At 33.3% G+C, this 10,899-nt stretch overlaps 1 non-coding gene across 1 annotated transcript; it reads left to right on the top strand.

Moving 5' to 3' along the window:
• Nucleotides 1-304: 304 nt before the first annotated feature.
• Nucleotides 305-441, top strand: LOC128593258 (small nucleolar RNA SNORA2/SNORA34 family). The gene has a single exon (XR_008382304.1). It is a non-coding gene; the product is annotated as a small nucleolar RNA SNORA2/SNORA34 family (small nucleolar RNA).
• Nucleotides 442-10,899: the final 10,458 nt, after the last annotated feature.

Genomic DNA, 10,899 nt, shown 5'->3' with positions numbered 1-10,899 from the left:
AACTGTGGCATCATAGCTCACAGCAACCTCAAAGTCTTGGACTCAAGAGATCCCCTTACCTCAGCCTCCCAAGGAGCTGAAACTAAAGTGCCCACCAAATGCTGGGCTATTTTTAGAGACAGAGAGGCTTTTGTTCAGGCTAGTCTCAAACCCATGAAATCAAGAAATCCACCCATCTCAGTTCCAGAGTGCTGGGATTACTGGCGTGATCCACTGCTCTCAGCTCCAGCTATTTTTTATTTTCTATGAGTAGACTTCTAGAAGTGAAAATAGCTGTAGTAGACTTCTAGAAGTGAAAAAATTATTGGCCCTGAATCAAGGCCAGCAGTTTGCTGAAGCTGTTGGTTTCAAGCAGGAGCCTAAAGAATTATCTTTCTATGGTCTGTTGGCCATTTCAGAACGTTGGAAATGTAATGGTCAATTCATTAGAAAGAAACAGTATGAAAAAAAACAAAAACCTCTTGTCTCCTGATGTCATTAAGACTTTCTCTTGTGTTTTCTTCTAAAAGTTTAAAATTTATTTTCTGTGGAATAAGGAAAAGATCTAACTTTCTCTGCCTCACTGGATAACTACTTGTCCCAGCATTGTTTATTAAATAATTTATTTTTTCCAAAAAAAAAAAAAAAGAAGTGAAAAAATTTATGTCTAACTTTTAAGAAATTGTGAAAATATTTTCCAAATATCATTTTATATTTTATATATTTCAAACAACAATGTATGAGGCTTGCAGTTTTTCCAAGTTATGGCCAATAATCATTATTATTTGTGTTTTTTAACATCCCCATTCCTGCAAGAGCAAAATGGTATCTCAATGAGATTTTAATTTATATTTCATAAATTGCCAAAAGTGGTGAGCATCTTTCATATGCTTATTAGCTAGCCATTCACATATCTTTCTTTGGTAAAATGCTAATTCAAATATTTTTCCCAGGTTTTGTTTGGCTTGTTTTTCTAATGATATGAGTTGTAAAACACTTACATGATAAAGAGTTATAAAATACTCTTATATACTCCAAACATAAGTCCTTTATCAAATACATGGTTTTCAAGTAGTAATGTCTTTTAATTTTTCTAATTATGTCTATTAAAGCACATTTGAAAAATGGATATACATAAATTTATCAAAATTTTGTTATGAATTAAGAACAGTTTGCTTAACCAAATTTCCAAAGATTTCTTCCTCTAATTTTTTCTAGAAGTTTTCAAGTTATAACACACATTTAGATATTTGACTCTTTCCCATATTGAGTTTTCCTAGAAACTCTATGAAAATTGTTTGGCCGTAATGGAAGGATACACTTCTGGATTCTGTCCCACCAATCTATATGTTTACCTATTCTTATGCCACACAATACTCTCTTGATAGCTGCAGCATTATATAACAGTAACTTGAAATAATGAAGTATAAATTCTCAAACTTTGTTTTAGTACTAAATTTTTTGCTGGTTTGGGTTTTTTGCATTTTGATATCAATTTATGATCAGCTCATTGATATACTCAAAAACCAAATGAACAAAAAAACAAAAAAGGGGCCTTGCTGGAAGTTTGATAAGGATTGTGTAGATACTATCAACCCATATGGGGATGATTTTTATTTTAACAACATTAAGTATCCAAATCTATGAATATTCAGTCCCTTTTTTTATTTAGAAAGTTATGGTTCATTATCACTGCTGATTTCTCTGCTCCATTTTATCTATTTATTTATTTGATCACTTTTATGCCAATTTTATCATTCTTGAGCCAACAAAACTTGTAATCAATCAATGACCAGAGACTATGCTCAAACACTAGGGGGGCAGTAAGGTTTCTATTCATTTCTGATGGACCTATACGTGGGTTAAAAAAATTAGTTTAAATTTCAGGCTATTTGCAAATCTACACAAGATTTTGACTTTCTTCCAAGATCTTTTGGTTTAAAATTCTATATGCAAGATTTTTATATTAATCCATTAATATTTATTTTAGATAGGTGAGGCCTTGTACTAAACCTATTAATGCATCCACTCCCAAAGATACCTGTATCCTATTGTTCCAAAGCTATGAAAGTGTTACCTTACATCATAAAGCAGATCTTTATATGTGTGATTAAGGTGAGGGTTTTGAAAAAAGGCAATTATTTTGTATTGTTTATGTCTGCGTGTTATCTAACAGGTCCCTCTAATAAGAGAGATATGAGTCAAAATCAAAGGAAAGAAGGAAATGTGACAATAGAAAAGAAACTGGAGAGATGCTGATACAATCCAATGAATACTGGGAACGGTGCATCTTATAAGGGTACATGTGAAACTTAATGAATGTAGAATATAAATGTCTTAACACAATAACTAAGAAAATTCCAGGGAGGCTATGTTAACCAGTGTAGGATAATATTTAGAAATAAACATATCCTACATCAAGTACACAAAGTGAACTCAGTGTGAGTTTAAAACAGCTTGCTATTCTTGCAGAGGCTTAAGAGACCTGGGCCCCCTTGGGACACACGCAGAGTTAGCTTACCTGGGCTTAAAATTCCACAAGCCAATTCTCTGAAGTTGCTCACCCTGTTAAGCCTGAGGCCAAAGGGCATGCCACCCTTCCTGAGAGATACAGGCCAGAGGGTTGACGTATGTTAAAAACATATTGTCGGAGGTCTATAGGTGCTCTGCCCTGAGGAGAGACACAGTCGTTACTTCATGCTGAGTAAACTGAGTGAATGATTGAAGGTACTTTTCCATTAATTCTGTTCCCCTATGGCTGCTTTCTTCTTTGTGATTTTTATTTAGATACCTGCCCAAGAGATTAGTCAGTGACTAGAAGAGGATGTTTACTGCAGAAATGATTGTGTTAATGTGGTAACAGGATATTTCCTTATAAGTTAATTTCAGATAAGTAAAATGAGGTAATGATGAAACTAACAGATAATAAATTAAGTATATATGTGACTAGAAGTATATAAAATCAAATCCATGCATAAAGAACTTCACTACATGCCATCCCATACTATGTAGTCTGTTTCTTGTTTACCCTTAATAATTGCAGGAGCAAGCTTATACCCACAGCAAAGCTGCTGTTCTTTTGCGTCTTGGGTCATGCAACAACCAGTGTGATGAAAATATGTCAGATGGTATATAAAACCAGTGTATGGTGCCCCATGATTGCATTAATATACACAGCTATGATTTAATAATGAAAGAAAGAAAGAAAGAAAGAAAGAAAGAAAGAAAGAAAGAAAGAAAGAAAGAAAGAAAGAAAGAAAGAAAGAAAGAAAGATAGAAAGAAAGAAAGAAAGAAAGAAAGATCTAAGGAATGAATTTTTCCTAGAGCCCTCAAAAAAAAAAACAACCGGCAAATCCACTGATTTTAGCACAAGACTGATTTTGAACCCTCACCCTTAGAACCGTAAGGTAATAAATTTATATTATTTTAAGCCATTAAATTTGTGGTAATTTTTTACATTAGCATTAGGAAACTAATATAGTCTTCTTTGTTCTCTCCTAACCATGGATGAGGAGAGACCTGAGTTTGCACAGCCTATTAGAAAACTAGAGATATAGGAAAACCACCAGTGCCTACAATGGCTGCCTCATTCCCTGGGTAGCCCAGAATTTTCTGGCTACCCTGTCCATCTTCACTGACACCCATCAACTCAAATCCTCAGGATAGCTGTGACTTTGTCCTTTCCTGTTTTTTGCTATTAAGATCTGATATTTCTGATAATTCTTGGAGCACAGGAATGTTTTAGGCATTGCTACAAATCAAGCTGACCCCTCTGACCACAAAGCTGACCACAGCACTTAACTTCTAATGGAACTCAGGGGAGATGGAAGCAATTTCAGACCAAAAATTGTAGACTCACATTCTTCTAAACTGGGATTCAGTGTTTTTCTTAATAAGTCTTCCTGAGTTTGTATTTGCTTAGTTTTCAGGGTCTAAAAAGTCCTGGTTGATTTGGAAAAATGGGTTCCAACTGAGGAAAGTATTTGCCTAGTTCTTTACCTCTTACTCCAGAATCCTGCTTCCAAAACTATTTTATAACTAGAGATATGATAGTATGTTTTAATGTTTAATAATTCTATTCATTATTCATATATGTCATCATTTATTGACTTTGACAGATATATATTTATCTGCATGATCTTAAAATAATTAAAGCATTTTATGACTACCATGATGTTTGTATGTGCATATTTTTATCACAATAATTCTTCAAATTAGTATGTGTCCATGTAATCAAAATGGAAGACACTTCTGACATAATAAAATACATTTAGATTTCACTGTATTTCAAAGTATCAAATAATTAAACAAATATTTGTATTTTAAAAAAATAATCTAACTACTTCTCCTATGTATAGACTCATTGAAGATCTTGTCAGTAGATATTCCATCTAAGAAAATTGAAAACTACAAGTCTAACACATTAAATAAAGCCATATATATTAATGGCCTATTGTGAGAGTGATTGCACTTCAACTCTTTAAATATATCACAGTTTGTTGATAAATAGACATAGTTAGAAAATGTTCTATGTTAGTATAAAATAATATTGACTACATATTTATAAAGAAGACTATCAGAGAGTTTAAGAGAAAAAATATTTTATACTTACATGAGATACAAGAAAAAAAAATCTAGTTAAATTAAGAAAGAGAAAAGTGAAAAATATGGGGGAGTGCCTGTGGCTCAGTGGATAGGGCAAGGGTGGTGGGTTCAAACCTGGCCCTGGCCAAACTGCAACAAAAAATAGCCAGACTTCGTGGCAGGCACCTGTTGTCCCGGCTACTTGGGAGGCTGAGGCAAGAGAATCGCCTAAGCCCTAGAGTTGGAGGTTGCTGTGAGCTGTGACACTACGGCACTCCACTGAGGGTGACAAAGTGAGATTCTGTCTCCAAAAAAAAAAAAAAAAAAAAAAAGAAAGAAAGAAAAGAAAATGAAAAATATACAAGATCATGAGGCTTATTTTTGTCATCAAATTTTCCCATTGAAAAAAGTATTTTCCCTTTTTCTTCTGTATTTGTACCTATTACACAGGCAAAACTACTTAATTTAGTTGGCCTTAAGAAATATCAATACAATATTGCTCACAAATGTATTTCCATTCCATTTAGTTTGAGGTTCAACTAAAAATACCTCAGTTACTTGGGTAAAAATGCCCAAATAAAATCCTGATCTGGGAGGAATGTATTAATCCAATCAGCACCATCTAGATTGGCACCACTGTTGTCTGGAACCATCATTAAACTTAACTTAGAAACATATCCACCACTGTATAATGGTCACGAAGTAAATAGCTCCATGTTTCTGACACAAAAGCAATCATGGCATTCTACACTTGGGACTACTACCAAAATTTGACGTATTTGTCTCATGAAGAGTGAATCTACATTATGTGTGGCATTGTTCCTGACCATTGCTAGAAGACAGAATATATCAAAAGTTATTTGTAGTACTTTATTGCTATTAACCATTTTTTCAGGTTATTCTATTGCTATTTATTTTAAAATGTACCCAGGATTTTGTTTTTGTCTATATATGGGGGAAACATTTTGTTTTGTCTACAGATTGGGGAAACATTTCATTGAAAAGACAGGTTGTTACTCTGTTTTCAAGAGGAAGGAGCCATGAAAAGAGGGAACTCAGTTGTGGGAAGTTCCTGATTCCTGGCCTTAGTTCTTAGATTGCATTTCTAAACCCACACTGCAAAGGAAGAAAAATGGTGCCTTGAATGGAAGACAGTCCTGGTGCATTTACCCCCTACTGACTAAAGAGCCTTTGGACTTCAATTGAAAATCAGAGGTAGCCATGTAACAGTCACCATAGACTTTGGCTGCAAGTGTGAGTTGGGATAGTTCTAGTTATGAAGATGATAAAAAAATGCCAACATCACTGGTTCTGCAACACCAGCAGTCTAGCACTGAACATAAGGGAAGAGAGTGAGAGACTTTGTATTCTACCCAAATTCTCTAAGTTAGTACCACACCACCAGAAGTCTGTAAGAGTTACAGCATTACTAGTCTTGGGAGTGCCCCAGTGGTAATCTGGTTATTATAATGATCAAAGATTTAGAATACAACACTCTTATTCTATTCTCCTTGAATTGCCAAAGCTTTCTTAAGAAGGATAGGTTCAAACAAACCCAGATTTTGGAGATTAAATAAATATCTAACTCTTCAATGCCTAGACATTGGTGAACATTCACAAGCATCAAGATTATCCAGGAAACACGACCTCATCAAACATGCTAAATATTGGGAGGCTGAGGCAAGAGAATCGCTTAAGGCCAAGAGCTTGAGGTTGCTGTGAGCTGTGACACCACAGCACTCTACGGAGGGTGACAAAGTGAGACTCTGTCTCTAAAACAAACAAACAAACAAACAAAAAAAAAAAAAACCCTACTAAATAATGTACTGGTTACCAACCCCAGAGTAACAAAAACATGTGACCTTTCAGGCAAAGAAATCAAAATGGCTGTCATGAAGAAACTCAATGAACTCCAAGACAACACAGAAGAGGAATTCAGAAGCCTGTCAGAGAAACTTAACAAGGAGACTAAAATAATACTTTTTAAAAATCAAGCAAATACTCTGGAGCTGAAAAATTCAAATGAGAAACTTAGAAATGTATCAGAGCTTCTAAAGAGCAGAAATGATCAAGTAGAAGCAAAAATTAGTGAGCTTGAAGTCAGGTTATTTGAAAATACATAGTCAAAAGAAAAAAAGAACAAAAAAAAACACATACCTACGAGATCTAGAAAATAGCTTCAAAAGGGCAAATCTAATATATCTGCCTTGAAGAGGAGGTAGAGAGAAAGAGATTGTTGCAGAAAATGTATTGAAGGAACTAATAACTGATAAGTTTCCAAAGATAGACAAAGCTGTCAATATTTACATAAAAGTAGGTCATAGAACACCAAGCATATTTACTGGAAAGAAGATTATCTCAAGGCATTTAGTAATCAAGGTCTCAACAGTCACAGATTAAAAAAAAATCATAGGGGAAGTCAGAAAGCAAGAAAGGCTAGATTCCTACTGATTTGCAGACCCTTACTGAAGGGTAGAGACTCTCTGGGGAACTTTCTTCTGGAAATGTCTCTTTCTCTGATGTTAACCTATGAGGAGAAGTGTTGTCAGGGCTAGATGTTCTCCACACCCACTGCATGTAGCTGAAGACCACAAAGATGGTGAGGAAGGTGAAGTTGCTGACCACCAATGAAGGTGAAGTAACTCTTTTTATGATTGTTCAAAAAATAAATTTACCTGGCTAGTATTTAGTGGAGCTCTTCTAAGCATAAAGTAAGAAAATTGTTAAAAATAGGAATGATTTTATTATTGGTTTGGCATTGATAAGTGATTAGAGGAACATAATTTTGATCAAAGTTCTAATTTCTGGGATGTCTACAGTCCATTTAGATTTTTTTTTTTTTTTTTTTTTTGCAGTTTTTGGTCAGGGCTGGGTTTGAACATTATTTATTTGAAAAGACATATTTCTCCTTTTAAAGAATTCTACAATCAGAAAATAATCATCAGTACTTTTTGTTCCATTGTCAAAGTAAACAAAACAAACAAACAAACAAAAATTACATAATACCAATTTCTTTGTTGTCTTATTAATACAAATTAACTTAAATGATTCTTGGACAAAGATTACCCCATGCTCCTTCTAATCCATAGTAATCATGAATGAATCTTATTCATCATTTCTCATGTAATAAAACAGAGGAGACCCCTGGAAATTCCATATAGCTCAAGGAATTTAAATGTAGAAATAGGATAGATATTTATATCTGAGAATATGAATAGGAACGCAAGGATTGTTATTGCAGAAGACAAAGAACTTTTTCAATGAACATGTATTACTATGATGATTTCTAATTTATCAAAATGTGCCTCACTTAGTGTGAGACAACAGTGCAAAGGTACCACAGTGTCATAAGAGGGATCTGTAATTTTCAAACTTCTTATACTCTATTATTATTTCAATCATGGTGACTGTTATTTTTCCCAAAATTAAATAAACTATAAGTCTGCTCACATTTCTGTAGGAAATGATCCACTATGTGAATATATGTTCCTCAATTAACTTTGATAACTTTTTTGAATTGGTTGAACATTTGAGAAAATAATTAGTTTACCCAACGTGAGATTCTATCCAAATCTTCTCCTCTCTTAGTCCTCTGTGTCTTGTCAATATGCAGATTGTAAGAATCATACCTAGAAAGAATCTGAAGTTTATCACTCATACTCCTTATTTGGCAACAGAGACAGAGGTTCTCAACCTTCGTAATGCCACAATGTGTTTTCAATGTTACAAAGGGGTCAGGACCCATAGGTTGAGAACCGCTGCTAGAGAGTTTGACTAATGTTTGTTTGTTTGTTGTTTTTCCCTAGAATTATATAACTAACATAAGTCTTGTGACTACCTAAATTATTCTTTGTTATCTCTTCTTTGAGTCCAGAAATATAACTGCAGCAATCTGAGTCATCCCAGGAACCGGACCTGGATTCATATTTTATTGTGTTTTGTCACATTATACTGATGGTGTTACAAAACATTTTATACCTTTGAATACACAATAAGAATACCTACATTTACTGATAAGTGATGGAAATAATCAGGTATTTTAAAAGATACTATTTTCAGACTGGTCATAGAAGAAAACTTTCAATAATGTGAAGAAATCTTAATTGTCCTGGATCCTGACAATCTATGAGCTCTTAATGTAATAAAAACAAATGTTAAATTAGCAGAGTAGATATTGAATGGATTGAAGTTAAACAGAAATAAAATGGATTTTTATAATTTATCTGTTCAAATAAAGTAACATCCACTTTTTCTTTTAATACCAGATATATGATCTATGTAACACTTTGAAATGGAAATAGTGTCTTTGGTAAGTGATAATCAATTTCTTGCAGTTTTATATTAAGGCTATGATTTTTATTTCAACAATAATTGAATATTTAAATTGAATCTGAAACTATTTTCATTTCTAAAATATGTATATCTTTCATCCTTTTTTTCTACATTTTTTTTTATTTTTGAATCATTTTAATGATAAAATATAACACACACAAAAATAACATATAAAATAATTGTCCAACTTGATGAACACCTGAGAACCACCACCTGGATGGACAAACAGAATTTTGCCAGCCACCCCAGAATCCTGTTTGTTCCCTCTATTTTTTCTATAATTTAATGAAATAATTTTCCATTCCAGTGAGCAATATCTGGTTGCACATATTACACCATTTCTCAGTGATGTGCCTCTATATTATTTACCTTAAAAAAAATCTTTGCCCTGTTTGGTAATTAAACAATATTTTGTGGCTCAGCACCCCTAGCAAAGTGGTTACAGCACCAGCCACATACACCAAAGCTGGTGGGTTCAAACCCGGCTGGGGCCAGCTAAAACAACAATGACAACTGCAACAGAAAATAGCCAGGCATTGTGGCGGGCACCTGTAGTCCTAGCTACTTGGGAGGCTGAGGTAAGAAATCACTTAAGCCCAAGAGTTTGAGGTTGCTGTGAGCTGCACTCTACCAAGCACTCTACCAACGGTGATAAAGTGAGATTCTGTCTCAAACAAAAAAAAAAAAAAATTGACTTGTTAATAAATAATCAGTAATATAAAATTGAGGCAAACATATATCATTACCTCTTAAATATAAATGTATTTTAATAATACTGAAATACAAATAGATATGTGTAAGTGAAATTCTTTTAACTTTTCTGTGATTCCAGAACTTCACACAAGGAAATCGAAAATTCAACTTAAAACTGTAGGAATAAAATCTAGTTAGTTGTCATTCTCAAATGAAGAATCATTAATAGTGTTTATGTTTATTGATATAAGCTAATTAGTCTCTTGAAAATTTACATAAAATTAAATGGCTTTTTAAAAGATAATATAATTCCAAAGTAAATAGTCTTGTAATACATTTGTTCCAAGTCTTTGGTATCATAGATAAAGAATGGTTGGGACTTCTACAACCATCCTTCATATTATAGATTTGAACTTAATCTCTTATCTCCTGACTGACATTGTGTATAATATAAAAAAAACCAAGTAATTAATTTTAATAATAAATTGTTAAAATATTCATTATTATATTTAAAATATTTCAATATTAACCTGTTTTACTAGGTTTGGAGATTTCTTCCTGCTTCTATGACATAATGGTGATTAAAACATTTAAAATTCACGCTGTCATAGAAGTTAGGATGGAAGATAAAATAAAGATACATGTGCTTTCTGGGAGTATAATTTTGTGTGGAAAAAGTAAAGTATTGATAGTGAAAAGAGAAGAGCAGTAGAAGAAAACGATTTTATGATGATTAGTGCAAGAGGAATTATTTGCATTGAAAAAGACAGTCTTTGTCTCTGCAAAGAAAATTTTAAAATTAGTTGAGTGTGGTGGCATGATCTATTGTCCCAGCTAGTCAGGAGGCTAAGTCAGGAGTATCCTTTGAGCCCAGCAGATCGAGACAGCAGTTAATCATGATCATGGCTCTGCACTCCAACCTGGGTGACAGAGCAACACTCAGTCTCTAAAAAACAAACTAACAAGAAAAAAATGAAAAAAGAGAAAGAAAAGTAAAAAGAATACTCATAAAAAATGTTATAGAGATGATGAGATTGTATTTGTGTTTTGAATATTAGGAAATATTTCAATTTACAGAAAAATACAAGAAAGATCCATGGAGGTAAACAGTGCTAATCAAAATGACACAAAACAGCATTGCAGAGTAGATAATAGAATAATAGAGGTAAGAGCTTGGGAAAGAGAAGAACAAAAGAGTTCAGATAAAACAATTAGAAACTAAAATTGGAATTTGGATATTTCGAATAAGATAGAAAGCTTCAAAAAACTAGAGGTAAATGTTTGATTTTGTGGCAAGAAGAGCCTTTGAT

Source organism: Nycticebus coucang, chromosome 1 (genome assembly GCF_027406575.1).
Source record: "Nycticebus coucang isolate mNycCou1 chromosome 1, mNycCou1.pri, whole genome shotgun sequence".
Lineage (NCBI taxonomy): Eukaryota > Metazoa > Chordata > Mammalia > Primates > Lorisidae > Nycticebus > Nycticebus coucang.
Note: the sequence above shows the minus strand (reverse complement) of the source record. Positions and strands in the feature narration are given on the sequence as shown.